Raw genomic sequence first — 25,867 nt, 5'->3', positions numbered from 1 at the left:
ACTCCAGTGTGTTGGTATTTTTGCAAACAATATTTAGGAGACAATATTTTGTCAGATGATAAATAATCTACCACATTCTGGTACCATACCATCATGTATACGCTTTTTGCCCTTCTGCCCTATGGATCATTTGTATTGTGTTTATATGTATACAGTTCTTTACACCCATGACTGGACACCAAAGCACTATAGCAGAAGGGCAGCCAAACAGGGTGTGCTTGGTTTGAAGAAAGCTGACTTGCAGTGTGGTCTTTGTGGGAAGTGTTTTGGTGTTGTGCTTGAGAACCAGAGTTGTTTCATTATCTTGGCAGAGAAGGACAGAACATATTAGCATTGTATTCATGTATGTACTTGGTGGGGGCGTGGAGTGTGACAGCTGAATATGTGGGAAGTGTTTTAGTTTCACACATGTTGGATGATTAGTGGGGTGCACTTCTTATTTCAATCCTTTAGGTGCACTTACTAATGTTATTAGTACTCATTATCACCATTTTTTATCTACAGTATCAGCTCCCTGTTGGGTAACATTTAAGGTGTATGTACTAATCAAGTAATTTAGTGAACGTAATCTGCTTTTTTCATGATGGCTTTAAATTGCTTGCTTTCACCATACATGTATATATGTTAACAAATATTATGTTTGACTTCAGCAGTACTATGTGAAAGTCTGCTCCTGCAACATTAGGATTGCCTGCAAACGTTTTTTTCATTACCTCATGGAAATATACCTTCACATGCTGAGGCCTGATTCCATTACTTCTTCCCTTAAGGATACCAAGGATGCAATCCTGTCTCTGAAATTGGGGAAAGCACTAGGGTTAAATGCTATCCCCGGTGACCTGTACCGCTCTGAGATTGAGAACATAGCCCCTTATGTTGATATCCTGTCCATCTCCATCATGTCAGGCGCTTCACTGTCTGATTTATAGAGAGGAGCAATGACTATTCCAAGCTCTGAAAAGGGTGCCAGATCTGATCCAAGCAAGTATGGGCCTATCAGACTCCTCAACATCCTGCAGAAGATGTTTTCACACCAGGTTCTAGCCAAACTCCAGGCGTGGGCTACCACTTTTGATGACCTCTCACCATTGCAGGCTGGCTTCTGATCTAGGGCAGGAACCATGGATCAAATACAAAGAGTTTATTACTAATATTCTGGAAGTATTTAAGGATTCTGAAAGACCACCTTTATGTTGCCTTCATTGATCTGAGAGCAGCCTTTGATCATGTTCCCAGAGCTAATCTCTGGGCCATTCTCAGTCAAATGGGGCTCCATCAACCCTGGTGGGGGTTTTAGAGAGGCTGCATGCGAACAATGGTGCCAAGGTGCGTTGCGGTAGGGACATGGCCCTAACCGAGAGGATTAGCATCACACAGGGGTGTACCAGAGCTGCAGTCTTGCCCCAACTCTGTTCTCTCTGTACATCAAGATGCATTTAATTATCTTCACAACTGCATGAGTGATGCCCCCAAACTTGGTGGTGTCCCTGTCCCTAGCCTGTTGTCTGCTGACAACATGTTTCTAGTTTCTAGAACACCCGTTGGAATTCAGAATTTGTTACACAAATTCTATGAGTTTTTTAGTCTCAGGAGGCCTGAAATCAATGTAAGAAAAAGTACATTTATGACCCTAAGACCGCATAAATCTTTTCATGGCAAATTAATACTTGGGACCAAAGTTCTTGAGGAAGGTAAACTTTTTGACCGACTTGGTATGAGGTTCAGGAGCTCTATGTCATGGACACCACATATTAAAAAGTCTAAATCTATCCTGTTACACAAATCCGCTGCAATTGGCAGGAGGCACAGGGATTCTACACAGAGAGCATTGTCACAAGCAGTGAAAATCTACAAGGTAGCAGTCCAGTTGGCTGCCATCTACGGGTCCGAGGTCTGGGGTACATGTTCCTTGAATATTCTCATAGTCAGAGAAAAACATTTTATGAGGTCCCTTTTATCCCTCCCCCAATCCACATAACATGTCCCTTTGGATATGCCCTGAGCTAGCATCTTATAGGCATAGCCTCCATGAACTTAGTGGAGAAGTGTGGCTCAATGGTTAGAGCGGCAGGCCCCGATGCAGAGGTCTAGCCCGGGACCAGAGTTCAATTCCCTGCCTCAGTGGGTCTTGGGCTCAAAATTCCACGGACCTGATAATTCTCACCTCAGTGCCTATTCCAATCATGGAGTCCCACTCTGCAACTCTGGGCAATAGCTTGCTTAATCTCCACAACAGCCCCCACAATGCTAAGGATGCCCGGCCCCCACCTTGGGGGTGCCCAAGAGTGGACGCCTCACAGGGAAAGCCAGGATGGGTTCCACAGCGGTATTCGTACAAGCGCCTGGAGACCCTTGCGAGTGAGTAGTGCGCTATACAAGTATCAATTTACATTTACTTATGCTTTTGGACAGGGAATGACTGTTCCTTGGCTTGCTCACGCAACAAATGGCTCCTCAAGCTGGCCCTGGAAGCCCCATGGTCCAAGCCTTCTGATATTAACCCTTCTAAAAAAGATCACATGAAGAATGCATTTTGGGGGTACGTTCAAAGTGAATGCATACGTAATACTGATAGTAACAGCCTTTCTGGTAGGTTCCTGTTTATAAATTCTTCTCCCCAGTTTGAACCATACCTGGATAAGATTGTTCCGCAGTGGACCAAAATGCTTTTTGTCAAATGTAGGATCACACTTTAGCAGTAAGCAGTCGCACTCAATGGTGGATCAAGACAAATGCTGAAGTGAGCGATAAGCGTACTTGCCTCTTTTGTTTGGATAGGGTGGAGTCTATAGAGCATATTATGTTTTTTAGTCCACTGTATTCATCAGCACAAGCTAAGTGGCTGAAACCCCATTGTCAGAGTCTGGGGCTCCGACTCTGCGCATCTGCCTTTCCAATCCTGTGCTTTGACACTAGCATATTAACTGTTTTCTTCGTCATACAGCTAGTTGTTTTTTTTGTTTTATATAGTGCGAACTAGACCCGAAGATATCAAGTATCAGAGCGCTTCACATGAGCACTAGTTGCGCTACAGATGGATACAGTTAATCTGTAAATGTGATTGACTAGGACCCCAACTGACCCTACTTTTTGCAATCTAACACTTGTGCTTTATATTATCTGGTTGTTCTGTGGGACCTTGTAGGGTATGCACTTGTACTTGTGCTGTGAGACAAGAGCATCACCTTTTTCAGCTAGTATGCTAAATCTATGCAGTTATTATTAGACAATTGATGTACAAGTTTTTATTCTGTAGGTTATGAGTTTTTAATTGTATTAATTTATGGATCTTTTTCACTTGATCGTGATATGCCCTGCAATTGCACTCAATTTACATTTAACTCATACTATGTTATGTATGAATTTCATACTGAGACAGGGCAGAATATTTAGTTTTTTGTCTCTGGACCTTTCCCAGTGCAATCCGACCTAGTGCAGTATTTTATGTAACTTTTTATGCAAGTTTGCTGCACTTTTTACAAATCAATGTACTGTATTTTGAACTGTTTTTTTGTGTTACTTAAATGCCCTATGGCCGAAATAAAGTATTTTACTACTTCTAGTCGGGCAGGGAGGACTTATTTTTTGCAAGGCACACCAAGCCAGTCAGTGGAGCACTCCACCCATGTACTGTGTTTACAACTGTATAAAAGCTGCACACTCCATCTAGGACATACAGACCTACAGAGAGGTATGACTGGACTGAAAAGTTTATCTTTCTATTAGATTGGCATAAACTTAAATAATGGTTCTTGTTACCCTGAAATAAAACATTAGGTATTTGCAAGCTGTTTGCATGTGCCAATGCTTTATCAATTTTTACTATAAGACCCTTGCATCATTTATGGTCTAGGTGAAATATCTTTAAAAAAAATCACTTTTTCAGGAGTCCAAGAGAATCAGGGGTTACTGAGCCAAGATTTCAACAATCAGTGGGGTTGACCAAAACTGAGTACCAATTATACCCCTACAGAGTACCAAAATCAAGAAGACCAAGGGGTGTTTGGACAAAATATCGTGAAAAAAATGTATTGTGATCCAAAAATATTGTGTCAAGAATGTTGGGATGTAAAAAATATCATTGACAGGAATATCGAAGGCAAAAATATTGTTGTATGCAATGTCAAATGTTAGTGTTATTTTGTATGTGATGTATTGTAGTCTATTTGATTCTATATGTTTAATTTTTTCTTATTTCTGTTTTTAGCAAGATAATTTATTAATAATTAAATTGTTTCAATTTGTGGTTTTAGTTGTATTAGTGTTTAAAAATGATGGATTTATATTTTTTAGCAGCAGGATATTGGGTTTTTAGGGAATAAGAGTGGGAAGATTTTTCAAAAGTTGATAATTTAATGTATATTTAATGTTAATTATTTTATTGAAATGCAAATGAATATTGTAAAATTGTTACATTTATCTTGTTACATTTATAATTAATTAAAACATATATTAATTATAATACATTTAAAAAATCTTTTGTAAATATTTAAACAAATATTTCAGCTATTCTTTTTATAAACTTAAAAATATATAAAAAATTGCAATTACAAAAGTAAAATAAAAACTTTTAATTTCAATATTTTTGTTTTATCAAAATTCATATTTAAAATATGTTTACAATTGTTTATGTTGAGAATTATGTTATTGTAAAAATATATTTTAAAAATGTTTAATTTAAAAATTGGTTTTATTTCTTTAATTTTATTATTGTTAATTTTGGATTATAATTGTAGTTTGTATTTTATGTTCAAAGTTTAGGAATGGTAGTAAATATTTGATAAAATATATTATTATTAATAATGTTAAAATATTCTTTTATATGTTAATATTTAAATATGAATATATAGGTTTGTAGTTTTGGTTAGTATCTTTTTTAAGTACAATTTAGTTTACTTTATAGATGAAAAAGAATGTGTGAATATAGAGTAATGAGTGTGTGAATAAAAACTTTAGTCTGCAGTACCTTGCATAACATGTTTAGATTGTAGTGGAAATAGTAATTTTCCACCCTTTAGTGTCCAACACCTTCCACCAAATAGGCTAAGATTGAAGTGGGAATATTAAATGTCACCCTTTTACTGTCGAACACTTACTCCAAACTGAAATAGATTAGAGTGGGGATGGTAAATGTCACCCCTTTAGTGTCCAACACGTCCTTCAAATTGTTTTAGAATGGAGTGCTCTATTACAATGACGGCGGTCGGACATGAAATCGGCCAGTCATTCCGGTTGACTTCCGACGGGCTCAAGGAGCTCGTCGGCAAGTCGGAACCAGCACGTAATCCCTTCAAGACTGCGTATCAGGTGTCAGGAGTACAATGTCAGTTTCCCACATGCTTTCCATGTTGGGCTTTCTATCATGGAAAGTGACTTTGAGGGCCCCTGGCAGGGCACCCTTCTCCCTGCGTCCTCCGGTTTGGGGCAGAGGGGGCACATATGGTGCCCAGTTGTTAATCCCTGCACAGTGTGGCAGGCACCATGAGGTGCCTGACACTTGGTGCAGGGATTAACAGAAATTCTCATTTCTCTATGGGGGCTCCCATAGAGAAATGGGGGTATGTGACCACACCCTCTGCGGTTGCATTGTAAAAACAGTGTCTGGACCACCAACCAGAGGTCGGTAGGGCCCGAGACCACAATGGTGTCGGACAGACATGAGTCCTTCCGACATCGTAACCAGACCCATAGTTCTATTAAGAGTCGTATTTTTCACTAATTTGTAGCTTGGGGTTTTTGACACTGTTTTAGTAATGTATCATTGTGATTTGTTACTTATTTTATGATGATTAAGGGACTGATTCTGATGCGAGTTGGAAAGCTTCCAGATCGAATTGGTTTGGAAATGGTTTCGACCCACTCGTATTGGGAGAGTCCGACTGACGGAGTACTATGCATCCGGATACTTCCCGATATGATTTGGTTGGACTCCCATTGACTTCAATGGGAGCATATGTTCCTAACCGCATCATAATTGGGCCCTCGGTCGGTAAGACATGTTCCCGATCCGATTTGGAAGGAGCAAATGCCGTTAGGAGGCCTTCCTAACCGCATCAGAATCAGGCCCTGGGTGGGAATGCTTTCCTAACTGCATCAGAATCAGGCCCTAAGTGTGATATATATATATATATTTTTGGAACTGTGAAACTTTGCAGTGGGTTTTCTTGTTTACTTTACAGGCTTTTGTCAACTAACATATCCTATGGGTATTGGGAGTTGCTCCTGTTTTTAAGTAAATCACTTTTGGTTTCTAATAAACCAATATTTTTAACTTTTATTTCCTTTTTTGGGGGTTTCAAGGAAACCTTGTTTTTACACACGTATTCAGGTTTTCCATGGTTCCTAGATATTTTGGTTTGCTTTGATGGATCTATTGGATTCCTTTTATTTTCTAGGGCTTTTTCCAAAATATTTTTCCTCTTTTTGGTTGATTATTATTTTTGACTACATAGATACAGAGGAAGATCTGCAGCTACAGAACAGCAAGTCATATTTATTTTGTTGCTTTTGGGTGGGAAATGTTATACTGTAGTGTTTGTGTAAATATTAGTGATTGTTAGTTGGAAATGTGTGGTTTATATGTTGTATTTATTTTACGTGATTGATTAAGTTTGAACTTTGAGCTTTTTGGCTGGTGAGGTTTACATTTGTCATGCAAATAAATTATATATTATTTTATTATCGAAGTCTTATTTAACATTAGAGTTTTAGTTAATGTTTAGACCGGTGTAATAAAATATTATTGTTATTATTTATATAAAAAATGATTTGTCATGTTGGTTTAGATTTTGTGAAAGTTTTTTAGGAGTTTTGTAGGTTATTGTTTATTTTATAATATGTTTTTGGCTATTATTTCTAAGTAGCTACTCCTTTGTTCTTTATGTAGAGTTTGACATTACATTGCAGCATGTTTCACATTGTTTTGATTTGTTATCTTAGTTTAGGTGAAATTTTGGTTACAGATTGATCCATTCATAGTTGTTGGTAGCGATGCTCTTGTTATAATGCTTCTATAAATGTATAGAATGTAGGTTGGGTTCTGCCTATTGTTTGTTTTGGCTTCCAGTGCCAAGGTGCTGTCATAAACACTCCACCATGGTATTTGGAATTCGGGTTGGCGTCGGTGTCCAGAGCAGTGCAGTCTGCCAACCCAAGAGTCTGAAATAATCCATTAGGGGACTTAGTTTGCTTTAATTCTGTCGATAAAAATGGCTTTCTATTAGCAATTTGTGGTGGTTGGCTACCTCAGTGGCAGGGACAGAGGCTAGTGCTATCATTTGTTTTTATTTCAAAGGCAAGTTGGCTGTTTTTAGCATATTCTACATTTAGGGGCTGATTACGAGTTAGGCGGTCCGACGGCTGGACCTCTGTTGCGGTGGTCGGGAAAATACCACCAAGCCGGCAGCTTCCCGACCATTGTATTCTGTGAACACCACTGGGCTGGAAGTGTTGAGACAGCGGTGCCACGGCGGCAGAACGCTTTGGCTCACAGAAAGTGCATGAAGCCTATGCCACAGGCAAAGCAGGACCGCCTGCACATCGGTGCACTGTGTACCATGCACCTTGTTATGCATGGCACACAGTGCATGCAGAGGGGGCACAAATTGCGCCCCCATACATATCCACCCATGGGCAAATTCACCCTGGCCCTGTTTGGTGCCCCTTCCCTGCCTTTTCGCTGACTTTTTCATGCCGTGGTCCCCGTCATGAAAAGGTCAATGGAAAGGCAGTTCAGAATAGCCATATGCTTTGATTGAAATGATGGTAACAGCCTTGTACGGCTGAGAGGAGATACATTTAAAAAAAGGTTTGAATCATCGCTTATTGAAAGTCTAGGATTATTGTTTATGGGTAATAGTAGTTATCTGTTTTATGTTTACTGGGGTTTAATAGGTTGTAGTAAGTGCTGCTGTGTTTAATTGGTAGTAAGACGTATATAAAAGGGATATTTGTGTTTTGATATTTGCCATGTATGGTGTATATATGAGGGAATGGTTTGGGACACATTTTGAAGGTCCCATTATCCAGGTTTGACAATGGCTTAGGTGCCGATTAGGATGGTGGACGGACCTGCGTCTGTCCGCCACCCCCAAGGTGGAGGGACCGACCGCAAGGGCAGAGGTGGTCCCTCCGTTGCAATTAGGATGTGACCGCCACCCTTGCGGTCACATCCCGTATATTTTACATAGCGGCGTATTCTGCTTTAAGTAACACCCGCCCCAATGTAAAATATGCATGTTTACCTTTGGCATGCACAACTTGGCACGCACCGTGTGGTGCCTGCCACCTTGTGCATGCCAAAGCGGGGGGTACCATAGGTACCCCCCATGTGCACCCCCCAACACCCTGGGGGCTCGCAACGGGTCCCCAAAACCAAAAGGCCACATGCTTTTCCACGCAGAAAAGCCGCAGTGGAAAAGCATGTTTCCACCTGCATCGTGATATGGCTGGCGGTGTCTGCAAGACACCGCCAGCCATATCACCATATCTGCGTACAACCACCGCGGATCAGCGGCGGACGAACTTGCGGTCCGCCGCTGATCCCACCGCCATCGTAATGTGGCGGGTGGAGTTTTCACAAACCAAGGCGGTGAATCCGCATCCTCGAGGCCGGCGGTGACCTCCACCGGCCCGGAGGATGCGGATTCACCGCCATCCTAATCAGCCCCCTAGTTTTAATAAGTTATCTGCTGTGGAGCATATTAGGATTTGATTCTCATTGTTTAGGTTGTCATGTAAAATGAAAGGTTCCACATTATGTGGCATTGTTAAATGTTCAGGTATTTCTATCCCTTGGTATCTTGTTGTGGCAGGAGGAGTATCACTGGTGGCTTTTTAGTTTGTGCAATTATATGGTTTAAAGTGAGTATAGGTGGTAGTTGGCCTGTGATGTATTCGGAGACTTTAGGCAGTATTAGGGGCCTAATGTACAATAACGTGCCACAGCACTGCACTGCAAGCCCTTCGGCTGTGCCACGCTTTGGCACTTTCAAAAGCACAGGGATGTGACATATTTACAATAATATGTTGCATTCCTTTGCTCTCCTCTGTGCTGGCGCACAATGGGCTGCCATGTGCCGACGCAGGCACCCTTGCTGCATGGTGCAGGGATGCCTGCGTCACAGGGTGATTGTTTATTTGCAGGAAGGGTTCCCTTACTGCACAATCTGAAATGGCGTTTTTCATATTCTATGCGTGCTGTATTAGCACACATAGAACTTGCGAAACGTCATTTTCTAATGATTGTTTATGTGCAGGAAGGGACACCTTCCTGTACATAAACAATCACCAGAGGTGATTTACTCATTCTATGTGTGCTACAAAATGTAGCATGCACAGAAGGAGGAAAAACACTAGGAGAAATTAATACATCTCTCCTTGTTGCGCCTCCCTTCACCTCTTATGGGGAGGACCCCTGGAGAGGCGTCGCATTCAGATGCATTTCCAGGTTTACGATTTCTCATAAGTCTGGAAATGTGTCAGGTTCCATGGGTGTTGCGTGGGAACAGCAATACCCAGGGAATCCCCTTGCACGCAAAGTGGCATTTCCTGTCCTTTTAAATATGGGGCAGTAAAATGCACTGCCTGTGTGTCACAAAAAGTGACGCACCGGTGGCGGAAGTGGCTTGTAAATATGCCCCTACATATATTAGGGTTTTGGTTGTGGGTTTCTGGGAGCTAGTGCTCGCTTCTCTTATATCCTGCAATACCTGCTTTAATTCTATTTCTGTCACATTTGAGGGGTGGTTGTGTTCTCTTTGAGTAATTTTGTCCGAGTTAACAATTGCCCTCAAATGCTGCAAAATACGGTTAAAAACTTGCAGATTTGTGCTGCCAATATATTTTAACCCACAGGTACATTCCAGTACGTAAACCGCATACTCTGTGCGGCACGTATATAACCCTTGAATCTTAATAGGGCTATTATCGAATGCTGTCCAGTATTCACTGGTGTTAACTCCAAATTTGCATGCTCTGCAAGATATGCACTTACGGAACCCTGTCTTGTTAGATAACCAGCTCTTGGAGTTAATCACCTCCGGACTAGATTTCACTAAGGCATCCCTCATAGAGGGTGCCCTCCTGAAGGTGATTGATGGTTCTTCTGGTAGAAACTGTGCTAGGGCAATATCAGTTTTTAACAGTGGCCAATGTTTTTTAATGATCCCCGGACTATTCTTTCTTCGGTGTTGAACGTGGTAATGAGTCTAATCTGTTCTTGTGTAGTGGTGGAATCTAAATTGTCTGTTGTCATACTTTTCTTTCTAGACCCAGCCAAGGTGTTAAGGCATTCATCTCTACTATGACTATTGGCCTTGTTCCTAGCCTGCTCTAAATTTTTTAGACAGCACCCACGAGCAAGGAATCTCTCCTGTGCTTCTGTTTGGCATATTTCTAGATCTGAATCCGAAATTCTGCGCATTCTTAGGAATTTCCCATATGGTATACTCCAGATCAGATGCACCGGATGCGCACTTTTGGCATGCAGAATTGCATTCCCGGCAGTTTTCTTCCTGTGCAACTTAATTTCAATTACATTGTTCTTTACATACATCTCAACATCAAGGAATTGTATATTTGCTTTACTTATGTCTGCCGTAAACTGCAAATTAAGATAATTGTCATTAATCAAACTCACAAAATGTCTAGCTGACTCCTATATATATATATATAATATATATATATTATTATTATGTTACTTGTGAATAGAGTTACCTGTGGATATAATATATATATATATATATATATAAATATATATATATATATATATATATATATATATATATATATATATATATATTTGTATATATATATATTTGTATATATATATATATATCCATTTCGTCTGACGAAACCAGACAAAATTAATCTGTCTTCACAGCTCCAAATGAGCAATGCATTGGTAGTCTGTTGATTATGTTTGTTGCAACCACGATCACATGACATGCTTTTAAAACTGGATTGTAAATAAGCATGGGCGGAAAATCCGTTACGCTCGCGGATTTTGCGGCTTTTTGGTAAATTCGCAATCCGCGAATGCTCGCGAATTTACCGAAAACCCGCAAATTCGCACGCAGCGGATTTTTTTTTCTTGGTGATACAATTTTGCGGCGCGTGGCGTTTACTTACCGTCATTCAGCGTTTGCCGAGTTGTTTTTCTTGATATTTTGCGAGTGCTGCGCCATTTTGGATCTTGCTGCGGGATCCCGCGGGAATTTGGCGAGCGCGATTACGTAATCGCGGCTTGCCAACTTGCACAGCGAGAGTTTGTCAACGCGAGTACGCCGTGATCACGTATCGCGGTACTTCGCAATTGCGAGCTTGTAGATGCGGCGAGCAGCAACAATCTCACACTCGCGAAAATACAAAATTTGCAATTCTGCACAAGAAATCCACCAGCAAGCAGCATAAACCTTCTGGAAATGATGATTTTTATCTGAATAACTCCTCAGGTTGACATTTACCTGCACTTTTTTTGCGAGGAGTCCATTTTGGGGAGGGGGGGGTGGGAGGAAGGAAGTGCCCCACAGTCTTCAACTTCCTGTTCCTGTCCAGCAGGCTCCTCCCAGTGCTTTGTCCATCTCCTGGTCGCTTTTCATTTGGATCTGGAGCTGGAAGGATTACTTTTTGTGGATGCTGCTGGATATTTGGATTTGAGGCCTTTTTGACTTTCTTTGGATCACTTTTGGATTAGAAATTTCACAAGTAAGTTTGTTTGGGGCATTACAGTTGCTGCAACTACAATTTTGGAATTTTCGATTTTTGGGCTGTTTTGGGGCATTTTGCCCAGGGGTACTCAGTGGTGGGTGCACTGAGTCTTTCTGTGGGGTGTTTTGAATTTAAACATCATGGAGGGGCTGGATGGCTTGGGATTGTGCTGATTTGTCTGTGATTTTCGTTTTTTTGGCCTGTTGTGGCCTGTTCACCAGGGGTAGTGAGTGTTGCATGGGCCTAGTCTTTCTGTGGGTTGTCTTGAATTTAAACATCATGGAGGGGCTGGATGGCTTGGGATTGTGCTGATTTTTCTGTGTTTTTCGATTTTTTGGGGTGTTCATGGGGACAGGCCATGTGGGTGGGGGCCATTTTGAGTGCTGCTACAGGCCCTGGCCATGTGCTGGGAGGGAGGGGGCCATTTTGAATGCAGACAGTGTTCTCAGGCCTGCACCCATTTTGCCTAGCTTTCATCCATTATGCCCAGGGGTAGTGAGTGGTGCATGGGCCTAGTCTTTCTGTGGGTTGTCTTGAATTTAAACATCATGAAGGGGCTGGATGCCTTGGGATTGTGCTGATTTTTCTGTGATTTTCATTTTTTTGGCCTGTTGTGGCCTTTTCACCAGGGGTGAGTGGTGCATGGGCCTAGTCTTTCTGTGGGTTGTCTTGAATTTAAACATCATGGAGGGGCTGGATGGCTTGGGATTGTGCTGATTTTTCTGTGTTTTTCGATTTTTTGGGGTGTTCATGGGGACAGGCCATGTGGGTGGGGGCCATTTTGAGTGCTGCTACAGGCCCTGGCCATGTGCTGGGAGGGAGGGGGCCATTTTGAATGCAGGCAGTGTTCTCAGGCCTGCACCCATTTTGCCTAGCTTTCATCCATTATGCCCAGGGGTAGTGAGTGGTGCATGGGCCTAGTCTTTCTGTGGGTTGTCTTGAATTTAAACATCATGGAGGGGCTGGATGGCTTGGGATTGTGCTGATTTTTCTGTGTTTTTCGATTTTTTGGGGTGTTCATGGGGACAGGCCATGTGAATGGGGGCCATTTTGAGTGCTGCTACAGGCCCTGGCCATGTGCTGGGAGGGAGGGGGCCATTTTGAATGCAGGCAGTGTTCTCAGGCCTGCACCCATTTGCCTAGCTTTCATCCATTATGCCCAGGGGTAGTGAGTGGTGCAAGGGCCTAGTCTTTCTGTGGGTTGTCTTGAATTTAAACATAATGGAGAGGCTGGATGGCTTGGGATTGTGCTGATTTGTCTGTGATTTTCGTTTTTTTGGCCTGTTGTGGCCTTTTCACCAGGGGTAGTGAGTGGTGCATGGGCCTAGTCTTTCTGTGGGTTGTCTTGAATTTAAACATCATGGAGGGGCTGGATGGCTTGGGATTGTGCAGATTTTTCTGTGTTTTTCGATTTTTTGGGGTGTTCATGGGGACAGGCCATGTGGGTGGGGGCCATTTTGAGTGCTGCTACAGGCCCTGGCCATGTGCTGGGAGGGAGGGGGCCATTTTGAATGCAGGCAGTGTTCTCAGGCCTGCACCCATTTTGCCTAGCTTTCATCCATTATGCCCAGGGGTAGTGAGTGGTGCATGGGCCTAGTCTTTCTGTGGGTTGTCTTGAATTTAAACATCATGGAGGGGCTGGATGGCTTGGGATTGTGCTGATTTTTCTGTGTTTTTCGATTTTTTGGGGTGTTCATGGGGACAGGCCATGTGGGTGGGGGCCATTTTGAGTGCTGCTACAGGCCCTGGCCATGTGCTGGGAGGGAGGGGGCCATTTTGAATGCAGGCAGTGTTCTCAGGCCTGCACCCATTTTGCCTAGCGTTCATCCATTATGCCCAGGGGTAGTGAGTGGTGCATGGGCCTAGTCTTTCTGTGGGTTGTCTTGAATTTAAACATAATGGAGAGGCTGGATGGCTTGGGATTGTGCTGATTTGTCTGTGATTTTCGTTTTTTTGGCCTGTTGTGGCCTTTTCACCAGGGGTAGTGAGTGGTGCATGGGCCTAGTCTTTCTGTGGGTTGTCTTGAATTTAAACATCATGGAGGGGCTGGATGGCTTGGGATTGTGCAGATTTTTCTGTGTTTTTCGATTTTTTGGGGTGTTCATGGGGACAGGCCATGTGGGTGGGGGCCATTTTGAGTGCTGCTACAGGCCCTGGCCATGTGCTGGGAGGGAGGGGGCCATTTTGAATGCAGGCAGTGTTGTTAGGCCTGCAACCATTTTGCCTAGTTTTCAACCTTTATGCCCAGGGGTAGTGAGTGGTGCATGGGCCTAGTCTTTCTGTGGGTTGTCTTGAATTTAAACATCATGGAGGGGCTGGATGGCTTGGGATTGTGCTGATTTTTCTGTGATTTTCGTTTTTTTGGCCTGTTGTTGTGGCCTTTTCACCAGGGGTAGTGACTAGTGAGTGTCGCATGGGCCTAGTCTTTCTGTGGGGTGTCTTGAATTTAAACATCATGGAGGGCATGGGATTGTGCTGATTTTTCTGGGTTTTTTTCAATTTTTTTGGGGTGTATAACTGAACTGATGTTCCTCTGTCTTCCATTGCTTTTAGGTGCACAAGACTCAAGAGAACCACCAGTGCCAGGAAGAAGTCCTGCAGCGGTGTGTGTGTGCAGCATAACGTCACGCGACGTCACGTCTGGCCACAGACAACTCTGCAACTCGTGCAACTGCGGCCTGCTGTTCTGACCTGCTCTGAAGAAGATGGCCCCACAAAAAGTTCTCCGTAGCTCCTCTAGCAAGAAAGTTGCCAGTAAGGAGCAGAAGAAGCAAGTTACCAAGGAGGCTGGTGTGCCGGCCGCTGCGTTTTTTGGGAGTAAAAAAAAAAGTACGCCTGCAGCAGCAGCGGGATCTGCTGGGGACCAAGCTGGGAGCAGCACCCCCGCTCCATTGGGCTCAGTGCCTCCACCACCACCACCACGCCAACTTAAGTCCAAGCCCTTGAGTGCTGCAGAGGCAGTCAGTGTACTTCTTCAATCACCATCGACCAGTTATGTTGGCTCATCGCAAGAAAGTAGCAGCAATGTCCCTGAATCAACACAGGTTGTTGTAACTCATCTGACAAGTGTTGAACAACCACAGCCGCAACAACAACCACATGTGCAAGTACAAGCAAAAGTACATGTGGAAGGAGAGGCAGCGCAAGGAGATGCGCAAGCAGAGGTGCATGGAGGGTCACAAGTGCCCACAATAGTTGTTCCTCCCGAAGTAGGGGCACATCAGGAAATCGACAATCAAGCCGAGGTATCATTGGAAGCCACTCCTCCTGATGATCATTCATTGTCTTCCACATCCCTAGCAAGGAAAAGATCAAGGTTGGTGTCTACATCTTCTTCAAGCCCACCTCCTTCTGATGATACGGATCCCAATTGGGAACCAGCACCTCTGCCGTCTGAGAGTGAGGCACACCATGATCTGACAAAGGTACCTAAGCGTAAAAGGAAGGTCGTCGAAAAACTCATAGCTATGGAGTGTGATGAGGCTCAACAAGAAGTGACGGATACTGCTGCTGATGAAGCCTCTCATGACGACGAGCCAGTCATCATAAAGGTCACTGCAGCCCCAGCGGGCATGCAGCAAAAAGACATACTGACCCTAGCCCGAGAAGCTGCTGAGCGTGATGATGTTGTCGACGAGGAGGCAATGGAAGAAACACCACAATCATTGGAGTTAACTAGTACACCAACACCTACCGCTTCCATATTTCTTAGTCGCCAGAAGGGACCTCCATCCACCTCGACCTCAATTAGTGGTGGTGAAAGTGCAAAACGTACTGAAGTTCGGCAATCCACATCCTCCACTTCATTTGGCATTAGCAGCAGGACCACCACCACCAGTATCGCCGCCTCCTCCGGCCCCCAAAGACATTTCAAGTCCGCAGTTTGGGACTTCTTTAGTGTTTGCCCAAAAAAGGAAAACTTTGCCATTTGTAGCATTTGTAAGTTGGCAGTTAGTCGTGGTAAGTTTGGTTCCAACTATGGTACCGGAAGCCAGAGAGGTCATCTTGAAAGAAAGCACGCTGTCAAATGGTTTGCGCACCTACAGGCGATCAAGGAAGCCCGAATTGCACATAATGCTGTTTCATCTGATGATGACGAGGAGGAAGAAGACGTGTCAAACACTTCACTTATACCAAGTACCCCTGTCAGCAGCACACCCCATGTGAGCCACACTAAGAGTGTGGGAGAGAGTGAAACACCAATGCGAAAAAGTTTATCAGCGAGCGTAACTGGGTCGAAGATATCATCATCATCCCGTAAATGCTTGGTCCAGGGCAACATTAAAAAGATGTTGTTTACAGAAGCGCAATATGAACGCAACCACCCACTGACGCGTCTGTATAACACTAAGCTGGCTAACATGCTAGCTCTGGACCTTCTCCCTTTTTATTTTGTAGAAGGGGTTGGTTTTCTAGAATTAGCGGCAGCGCTCTGCCCTAAATGGAAGGTTCCTAGCCGGTTCTATTTTGCCAGAGTTGCGGTTCCAGCACTACATGAAGATGTGCTGGAGGTGATTGGGGCAGCTTTGCAGAAGAGTGCTGTTCACACTATACATCTGACAACAGACATGTGGACCAGTGGCGCAGGCGCTGATTACATGTGCATCACTGCACACTGGGTCTCTTTTTCAGGGGTTAAAGCAAAGTTAAACGCAGGTGTTGACCCGGACCAAGTTTTTAAAGCTGCTCGGAAACATGCAACACTAGCCATGTTTGGTTTGGAGAAACGTCACACAGCACAAAACATTTTGGATGAGTTTAACACAAAGGTCCTTGATTGGCTGTCCCCAAAAAAACGCCAGATTGGTTATGTTTCCACGGATAATGGCGCCAATGTAGTTAAGGCCATGGAGCTGGGTCAGTATTTCAGAGTGCCGTGTTTGGCGCACTGTATAAACCTGGTTGTCAAAAAATTCTTGAGTGATAAAGACAGTCCAGCATACGAGGTAGTGGAGACCTGTCGAAAAATGTGCAACCATTTCAGCCATTCTTTTAAGGCCCGGAAGCATCTGAGGAGCCTGCTACATGAACGTCGAATGCCAGTGAAAGCACTCATCCAGGAGGTGGCAACACGTTGGAACTCAACCTTCTACATGCTTGAGCGTCTGTATGAGCAGTATACGGTACTCAATCAATATTTCTTAACACAGGGTACAGCTCAGAAGGACCTGAGGATGGGTGCGGCGCAATGGGACATAGTTAAAAGCCTGACACGCATGCTTCGTCCTTTTGAGGTCTTCACGCGTGCAGTCAGCAAGGAGGACTGTAATTTGTGGAAAGCTATGTCATTGTTGTACATGCTGGAGCACCAACTGAAGGAGGTGTGTTCTGTGTTTCAAAAAGATGAAAAAAACAAAGACCCTTTTGTTTTGGCGGAGAAATTATTAGAGCGCCTACAAGGTGATGAACGTCTTAAAATGATCCACTCAGACCAGCATTACATTTGTGCTACTATTCTGGATCCACGCTACAAAAAGGCGCTGGCAGGCCGAGCATTCTTTCCTTTTGATGATGAACATGTTCCAAAGTACAAACGTTGGCTAGCCTTGTCAGCCAAGAGGTTTGAAAGAGAACGGCAGAAAATTGAAGGAAAAGGCAGTACATCAGCATCAGCAGGCCATCCCCAGTCAAAACAATCCACTTCTGCACCTGTGGCTGTGGCACAAGTGACCTCTCAGCCGTTAAAGACACTGGCAACCGGATCATCTGCACCAGACACAACAGAAACATTGGAGGCTGAAGAGGATTGGCTAGCTCTGCTTGGGTTTGGTTCTCAAAAGGTCACAGCAACAGCTAAGCAAAGTGGAGGAACCTTGGAGGAGGACCTTGAGTCGATGGTGAAGGACTATCTGAATGACTCAACAGAGGTCTATGTTAATGCTGACCCATTGGCGTATTGGCATGGGAAAAAAGAATTGTGGCCACAGCTCTCCAACCTGGCTTTAAACTACTTGTCTTGCCCACTCGCAAGCGTGTCTTCTGAACGTGTTTTCAGTGCTGCTGGTGCCATTGTAACTCCCAAACGGAGCCGCCTCTCGCCCAAATATGTGGAGAGGTTAACAATGATCAAGATGAATCAGCACCTCATACCACCAGATTACAGAGTACGAGAAAGCGCGCCGGATGAAGACGAGGTGGACAGCAACGTAGATGAGGGAATTTCTACTCTGTCAGGTGACACTGAGCTCACCCTGCCTGAATTTGCCGAGTATGAAGACGAAGCCTTATTCTTATTCCTGGACCTTAACACTGAGCCCTGAAAATGAGACAATGAATCAATAACTTTCTTTTTCGTCCTTATTCACTTTCATTCCTGTGTGTCTGTCTTTCTTTGTTGTGCACAGTTAATATAATTCAAACTTTAATCACCTAATCACAAAAACAAGCCCATCAGCAGAACTGTCTTCACTTGTTTGCTTATTGATTTGAAGGTGCCGCAGTCTGCATTCCTCAGGTTCACAAGTTCAGAAGAACATGCTCCTCTATCCTCCTCCTCCAGACTCCTATTTCCATCAAAGCAGAGGGCTGGATTACGCCCAATGAAGAAAGACTCAGCACTTGTGGGGGTGTTCTACTTCTTTGCGGGTGAGTTGACGGCTCTGGGGCCATTGCTGGGAAGCTCCAATACTGGATAAAAGTGGTTTGGACCAAATCGGAGGCGGAATTTTATTTGTGTTTTCGATGACTTGCTTGCCTTTGAGGAGCTCTTTGGGGGGGTTCCGGCTGTTTGTGGGTGAGTTTTGGGGTCTGGGAGCACTGCTGGGACAGTCTAATCTTGATTGCATTTGCTTTTCAGGAAATCCGTGGTGGAAAACTGGAGTTATGGCCTAGCTGCACTGCGCGTTTGGACCGAAGGCCGAGAAATATTGTAAGTATGAGATTTTGCTTTTGGGCTGTTTGGGGGTGTTGTGCTTTTTGGCGGGTGGGTTGGCGGGTCTTGGGGCATTCCTGGGAAGGTCTAATACCGGATAGAAGTGGTTGGGACAAAATCCATAAGGAAAAGCCTTTTGGCACTTTTTGTAACTTAGGGTTCGTTAGGGTTAGCCCTAGCAGCAGGATTGCATGTGTTTTGGGGTGTTCTAGATTTTTGCAACTGAGTTCTGGGGTCTTAGAGCACTCGTGAGAATGTGTAATTTTGGTTGCAAGTCATTTGAAGAAAATCCATGGTGGGAAAGGGGGGATTTGGCATAGTTAAAGAAAGCCTCTGCCACTATTCTTAACTTATGGCTCGTTAGGGTTAGCAGTATTTCTATTGCACGTGTTTGGGTGGGGGGGTTTTCGAGTCTTGGAGCGATGCTGGCTATGGATACTTTTGCTTGCTTGCAAGTGGTTTGAATACAATCCACGGTGGGTAAGGGGGTATTTGGGCCTACTTTTACTTTCGAAGTACGTTTTGTCACCAGTTTTCTGCAAGGCCTCGTTTTTTGAGATCTGATTGGGGTCTTCTACATTTTTGCAACTGGCTTTAGTAAGGGTCTGGGTGGAAGCACTGCTGGGAAGGTCTAATTTTGTTCTAAAACACAGTTTACAGTACACCTAGCTTGAGGGGAAAGATCCGCTAAATTAATTCGCCCATACTTATTTATCCTTGAAAAGGTGACTCAGACAGAGTACGCACTTTCAAAAATGTTGTACTGTCTATTAGGAAAATCAAAGTGTGACTTTTTGCACTACACAGCGTACATACCTTATATTTATTTATCAGTGCTGTTTTTCGTTCAATAATTACAGGCCGGGTTTCAGTCTGCAATGGGGAAAAAAGGATGGAGTCAGGCTCCACATTAGCGAGCCGCAATTCAGCATCCGCCAGGCAGGCAGTGGACAGGGTGTCTTCTGGTCACCAACATTGATGGACGAAGCGTCAGCTGGAATGGAGGAGTGCCGCTAATAAGAGGAATTGTTTGCTGCATGCAACTAACTTACCAAATTCAACAGGACAACTACAACAATACAGATACAGTATCCATTCTTTTATTCAATGAGTGTGTGTGACTGCATTTCTTGGATCTCTCTCTGCTTCTAAATTGATCCCTTCAGCCATTCTATAGGTTTTACTTCGGCTATTTTTTAAACCTAATTTAATGTAGCCCTGTACTGTTGCATTCTGGCATTCACGGTTGTCGAAAGTACTACTTACTTTTCTGTAACAATGCATTCAGTAGTGCATGCACTTCCTTTATGTCACGTAAAAGATTTATGGTTAGCTTTGTACCCAAAAATTTCTTTATGTTCAATTATTGTTTGTCCATGCTGTGCTTTTTTTTTTTTCTCTCAACAAAACCTACCCAAAAAGAAACCCCCATTCCTATCCATTTTACAAACCCTAACCCTCTTCCCCTGGGTTGTGTGGTTTTGCTTGATGTGTGACTAGATGACATCAATAATTCCACACACTTGCTGGGGAGGATAAGGTCATAGCAACAGGCTGGTGAAGGAATCCGAGGATATATTCTAGACTTACTCAGCTTCAGTACTATTTCTTGTAGTATTAGCCAATGTCAAAGAAATCCTACGCAAGTACAAGTTATACTATAAATACTTTACCATTTGTTAGGCTACATTGTGGCACTGTTGTAGTCTTGTGTACTGTCACCTGCTATATTCTCTATCGTACCGTTGTAATGCTACAGTAAGGACAAACCAGGTTTCATTTTCTTTTTTCCATAGCCATGCAACTGCCACTGTGTCACACCACTAGTACCACCACAAGGAGGAGGAAATTTCAGCCGCCCTGGATTGCAACCTTAATCGCCATTTCCCGTGGAGCCAGCCCTGGCCTAGCCCTACTTTCAAACAGAAATTACAGGTAAGATAAGCGTTTGGTTGGAGGTAGTATAATGGAGTATTAGGAGAGACGAGAGATTGACGGTAGTACTACTAAAGTCCTAGGACTATTCAGGAAAACAAACTTACTGTTAAACCCCCACCCACCAGACTCAAAAGCAGTAAAAAACAGGTATGGTCAGATAAAGTTTCAAAAAGTATATTTTTATAGCCCTAACAAAATAATCTCCCGCAAGACCCTCCCTAACCCCAACGATTGTCCTTCAAAAGTCCCCAAAAACCCAACTCCCAATTCCCACCCCCCAAAAGTCTCTAAAAAAGGGGCAAGGGACACTATGGCAGGGTGCTGTTGACTTTAGCAGCCAGGGCATCATGCTCCTTGCGGAGGGTGGCATGTTTGAAGCGGAGGCCCTCCACCAAGTTCTTATAGTTCAGGACCTCCTGCTCCAGGTAGGACAGTCTGAGGGATAAGCGGCGCCGGCGTGCCTTGCAAATCCTGTGGGGGGCAGCTGCTGTCTTTGCTGCTCGGCGGTGGCGTTTGGCTTTGGTAGCCCGGCTCCGTACCGCTGGAGCACTGCGCTGGCTGGCAGCCCGCACGGAGGAGGATGCAGCTGTCCCAGTGGACGTTGTTGTAGTAGCAGACTGCGTCTCCTCCTCCTCCAGGGGCACCAGCCGCCGATATTTAGCGACAGTGGCATCCAGCCTCCGTTGCCGGGCCATTCGAACCAGCTCCTTCCTCCTTGATGGTCTTTTGGATTTGGAAGGAGCAACTATATGAAGAAAGAAAGACATAGTCTGTAACCAATGCTCCTTAAGATTAACACAAAATGATTGAGCAGAAAGTTGTCACAGTACAAGTAGCAAATTGAAAGCACAGTACATAACTATTGAGGACAGTATCTATGTAACCTCCGACTTCTTCATCCTTGCTCTAACATTAGTGGGAGTTTAAGGAACAAATTCTACGAGCACTATGGACTTCCATTACAGTCGACTATGACAGTACACCAGTCTTATTCTTCTTCTTCTCTCTTGTTTAGGAAAATTGGTACGTTATCTTATGCAAGCCGGCATAATGCCAGCGCAGTGAACTTGCACCCGAGAAAAACAGACGCACACCATGGGGAGTGAGACAGACTTGCGTTACTGTACCTGACCAGTACATGCAGGTGGTGAAGCTCTTACTTTTTTATTACGGGTGGCACTGAGAATACTCTGTTAAAAGGGCTACTGCTTAATTAATTTAGCTTTCACCCTACAGTGCAAATGAGTATTAGAAAAGGAAAATGAAGAAGCTAAATAATCTGATTATCTATCACTTCACATGGGATGTATTTGATGACATATGGGATGACTTTAGGTGCTTTGCTTATTATTGAGTGAACAGTGATACACCCACACATGAATGACGTACTACTACTAAACTAAAGTTATTAAGAGAGGTAGGGAGTGTCCACCGTAATAACTGGATATATGCTGTGCTTGCAGTTGCAATACAAACTACTGCTACTATTCATGGTAGTATTTGGACAAAATTACAACTTCTTTTCCTTGCCTTTCCTAAACTGGAACGGACGTGCGGGTGTGGTGTTACATGCTCTTCAAAGTAACACTTAGTTCATCCAGTGACCGTCTAATCTCTCTAGATACACATATGCTATCTAAGAGTCAGATAGTACCATGAATGATCCAGGCATCCATCCATTCAAAGTATATGCACACATACAGTTTCTGTTTCACCCCCCCAGGCTGTTCTCCTTCCACCCATCCTTGCTTCATCATTCACCCAGCCAGGCACCATACCATATTCTTTCCTTCCCAGCCACCTCGGGGACCAAGCAAACACATATCATTCTTCTTTGCCAGTCATCATTACATTTCTCGTCCTTCCACACTTACTTACACCCTTCTTTCGCTTTTCGTCCATCCCATCCATCAAGTTCATCTCAGATCTGATTGGGATTCTTCTCGCCAAAAACTTCACAGCTAAGTCGACGTACATTTAGAGGAGGCTACTACCTGGTTTATTTATAATACACCCGTGCAGAAAGCACACTCTGCAGTCTTCAATCTCAATAAGTAAGGAATATATAGCTTACCTCTGCCCGCCACCACCGTCTCATCCCCCACAGAATTGTCCGGCACTTCCACCGCCTCCTCCCCAGAGTTGTCCTCGTCCAATGCCACCTCCACCTCCGCGCTGGCCCCGCCTCCAGATGTTCCACCTCCAAAGTACATTTAATAATGTTAGAATACACCACTCACTACTATATAATATTTGGTCTAGGAGGAAGAAAGAAATGTGAAAAAAACAGTATACAATGTCATAATTTGTGACTGTCTACTCTAAAGTAAAAATGTCCCTTTTTGCAGGGAAGTCTGTTGTCTTGCTGCACTTTTTGGCACAACTGATGAATGCTTGCTTTTTATTTTTAACACGCACCACTTTTTCTCCCAACAGACAGAAGCTTGACTTCTAAGAACACGAGCAGGATCAAGTTCAAACCAGGTGAGAGCTCGGCTCGACCACAAGAAATGTGTCCAATTAATCGTCAGCACTAAGCACTTTTACATTTTCAGTTAAACGTTTACTTTTATGACAAACTTGATTTTAATAAATGTGTTTACTTTTAATAAAGCTTTTAAACTTAAATAGACTCTGTGGTTTTTGGTCCTCCAGACTAGAGTGGATGAGCTAAAGGTTTTGCAATTTTTGCAAGCATGAGTCCGTGCCTCTGACATCATTGGGGAATAATCATAATCATCGGTGACTTTGGGAGCTAAATGACTCTGCCACACTATCTAGTCAGTAAGGAGATTGGGGGTTCAACTACAAAGTCTGTTATCACTGAGGTATGTGGAAAGTCTAACAGCTATGCAAACAAAAAGAAGGAGTATCCCCAGCGTCAGGTTTTTTGAAGGAAAACACTTTCGGAGGGTGAATTGTTTGGCACAAGAAAAGGAAAAAGTCAACCTTTTTGATAGGAAACCCCTCACTCACCACCTAGTGGTGACTTGCTTCATCATCGGGGTCCACCCTGGTGACCTAGCGTCACCAGGATGTGCTTCGACACCTGGATTACAGTGGAGCAGGTGTGACTGTTTGTGCAAAAAAGAGGTGTTAAAAATTGTCCTGGTAATCTTAAAAACAATTTTTATTACAAAGTAATCAGAACAATGTTTAAAAATTATTGGCGAGATGTACCTTGGTGAGTTACGGTCAAGGTATCTCTATATGTGTGTGGATGGCTTGGTCAACATGTTTCTACCTTGTGGGCAGTAGCCCGGTATTCTTCAGGACCAAAAACAGGTGGATGGGGGGTGTGTGCCCCCTAAAAGGCACACCCTCACCTATCCCCTGTATACCAACTGGAAAAATTACCAGCGGTTGATGAGCTCTTTAGATTTAAGAGCAAAACGACTCGACTAGCCGAGCAGAGGAGGATAGGAGTAGGTGAACGGCCGCTTTATTTCCCGCCAACTAACCAGGTGCGGAGGTTATAGAACCCTACCCCCTGCCCGTTGAAGTAATCAAAGGACTTAAGACAAGTCTTTTTTTGTAACCAGTTTTGCTCTTAAATCTAAAGAGCTCATCAACCGCTGGTAATTTTTCCAGTTGGTATACAGGGGATAGGTGAGGGTGTGCCTTTTAGGGGGCACACACCCCCCATCCACCTGTTTTTGGTCCTGAAGAATACCGGGCTACTGCCCACAAGGTAGAAACATGTTGACCAAGCCATCCACACACATATAGAGATACCTTGACCGTAACTCACCAAGGTACATCTCGCCAATAATTTTTAAACATTGTTCTGATTACTTTGTAATAAAAATTGTTTTTAAGATTACCAGGACAATTTTTAACACCTCTTTTTTGCACAAACAGTCACACCTGCTCCACTGTAATCCAGGTGTCGAAGCACATCCTGGTGACGCTAGGTCACCAGGGTGGACCCCGATGATGAAGCAAGTCACCACTAGGTGGTGAGTGAGGGGTTTCCTATCAAAAAGGTTGACTTTTTCCTTTTCTTGTGCCAAACAATTCACCCTCCGAAAGTGTTTTCCTTCAAAAAACCTGACGCTGGGGATACTCCTTCTTTTTGTTTGCATAAATATTCCTACCAGGGGAATAGGAGATATCTCTTGTCACTTTCCAAGTGACATTATCCCTTGCTCTCTCTATTGTTTTCCAAGAAAGTCTAACAGCACCTATTATAATTGATAAGCTAAGCAATGCATTATTTAGTGTCCATAGTTCTGTTTGTGCAGATTTGTCCCTGCAACAGTAGTAGAATGGATTGTCCTCCTATCCAAACCAAAAGTAAAGTAGTATCTTATTCTTTCTTGGTGGTCATTCACCTTTTTATTGTTGGCAATTGTCAAAGCATAAACATTTAGAAGACTTGAAAAGACATTATGGACAATCCCAGAAGACTGCACTCTGTGCATAGAGCTATTGCTGACTAGAATGGGAGTCCAATGGAATTGCCAAATGTGCAATCTTAGTTAGCTACACAGACAGACTAATAAGAATAATCTAGTAATACCACACGGAGTCATAGTCGAGGCAGGATAAGAATTTAGATCCAGTCTACAAGAATATCAAAGACGATTTAGAAAAAATCGAATGAGGAACGCTGGGAAAAAATAAGTACTCTATATTAAAATGAAAACTTACTGGGGCCAGCAAAGGAGCCCTCGCCTGCCTGATCCTGGCCTGCATCTTCAACAGCACCCTCCTCCTCCTCCTGTGTCCTCCTCTTGCCCCTGGGGGAAGCTGATGTACAACATGAAGGAAAGAAAAACAGAAAACATGGATGATATTTGTCAACCAAATCAAACATTTCAAAAGAACTAACAAAATATTTTGGCGAAATAGCAAATAGACAACTATTCAACGGGATATATTATTGACCAATCTCATGTGGTCTACTACGTTATTAGTATTGCTTGATTTGCGGACCGTCGAATTGGAAACTTCTTATGTAACTCACTACACAAAGTACTAAAAAGGTTTGCCTAGGATTGGCAGGCAGCAGTCCGCAGCACGCGAAGTGACAGCCAAAGTCCATCGTGATTGCAGATCAGCGACAACACTAAAGTTTTCTACTACATTAACCAGTCATTAAAATACTCAAACTATCAATCCACCACCACTATTTCTTCTTATCGCCATGTGTAAAAAGGAAGGACTGGACTTGAGTCTGTAGGGGCTGATTTAGAAGCCCCTTGCGGCTCTTTTGCTCCATTGTTGCGTGACTTTTGTGACGCAGCGGCAGCACAAAAGAGGCGCAATGGTGCGGCGTATATTAACAACGTGACGCATATGGGAGATGCATCACGTTGTAAAGCCCTGCTCCATCAGGGGGCGCTC

Source organism: Lissotriton vulgaris, unplaced genomic scaffold, assembly GCF_964263255.1.
Source record: "Lissotriton vulgaris unplaced genomic scaffold, aLisVul1.2 SCAFFOLD_251, whole genome shotgun sequence".
NCBI classification, from domain to species: Eukaryota; Metazoa; Chordata; class Amphibia; order Caudata; family Salamandridae; genus Lissotriton; species Lissotriton vulgaris.
Note: the sequence above shows the minus strand (reverse complement) of the source record.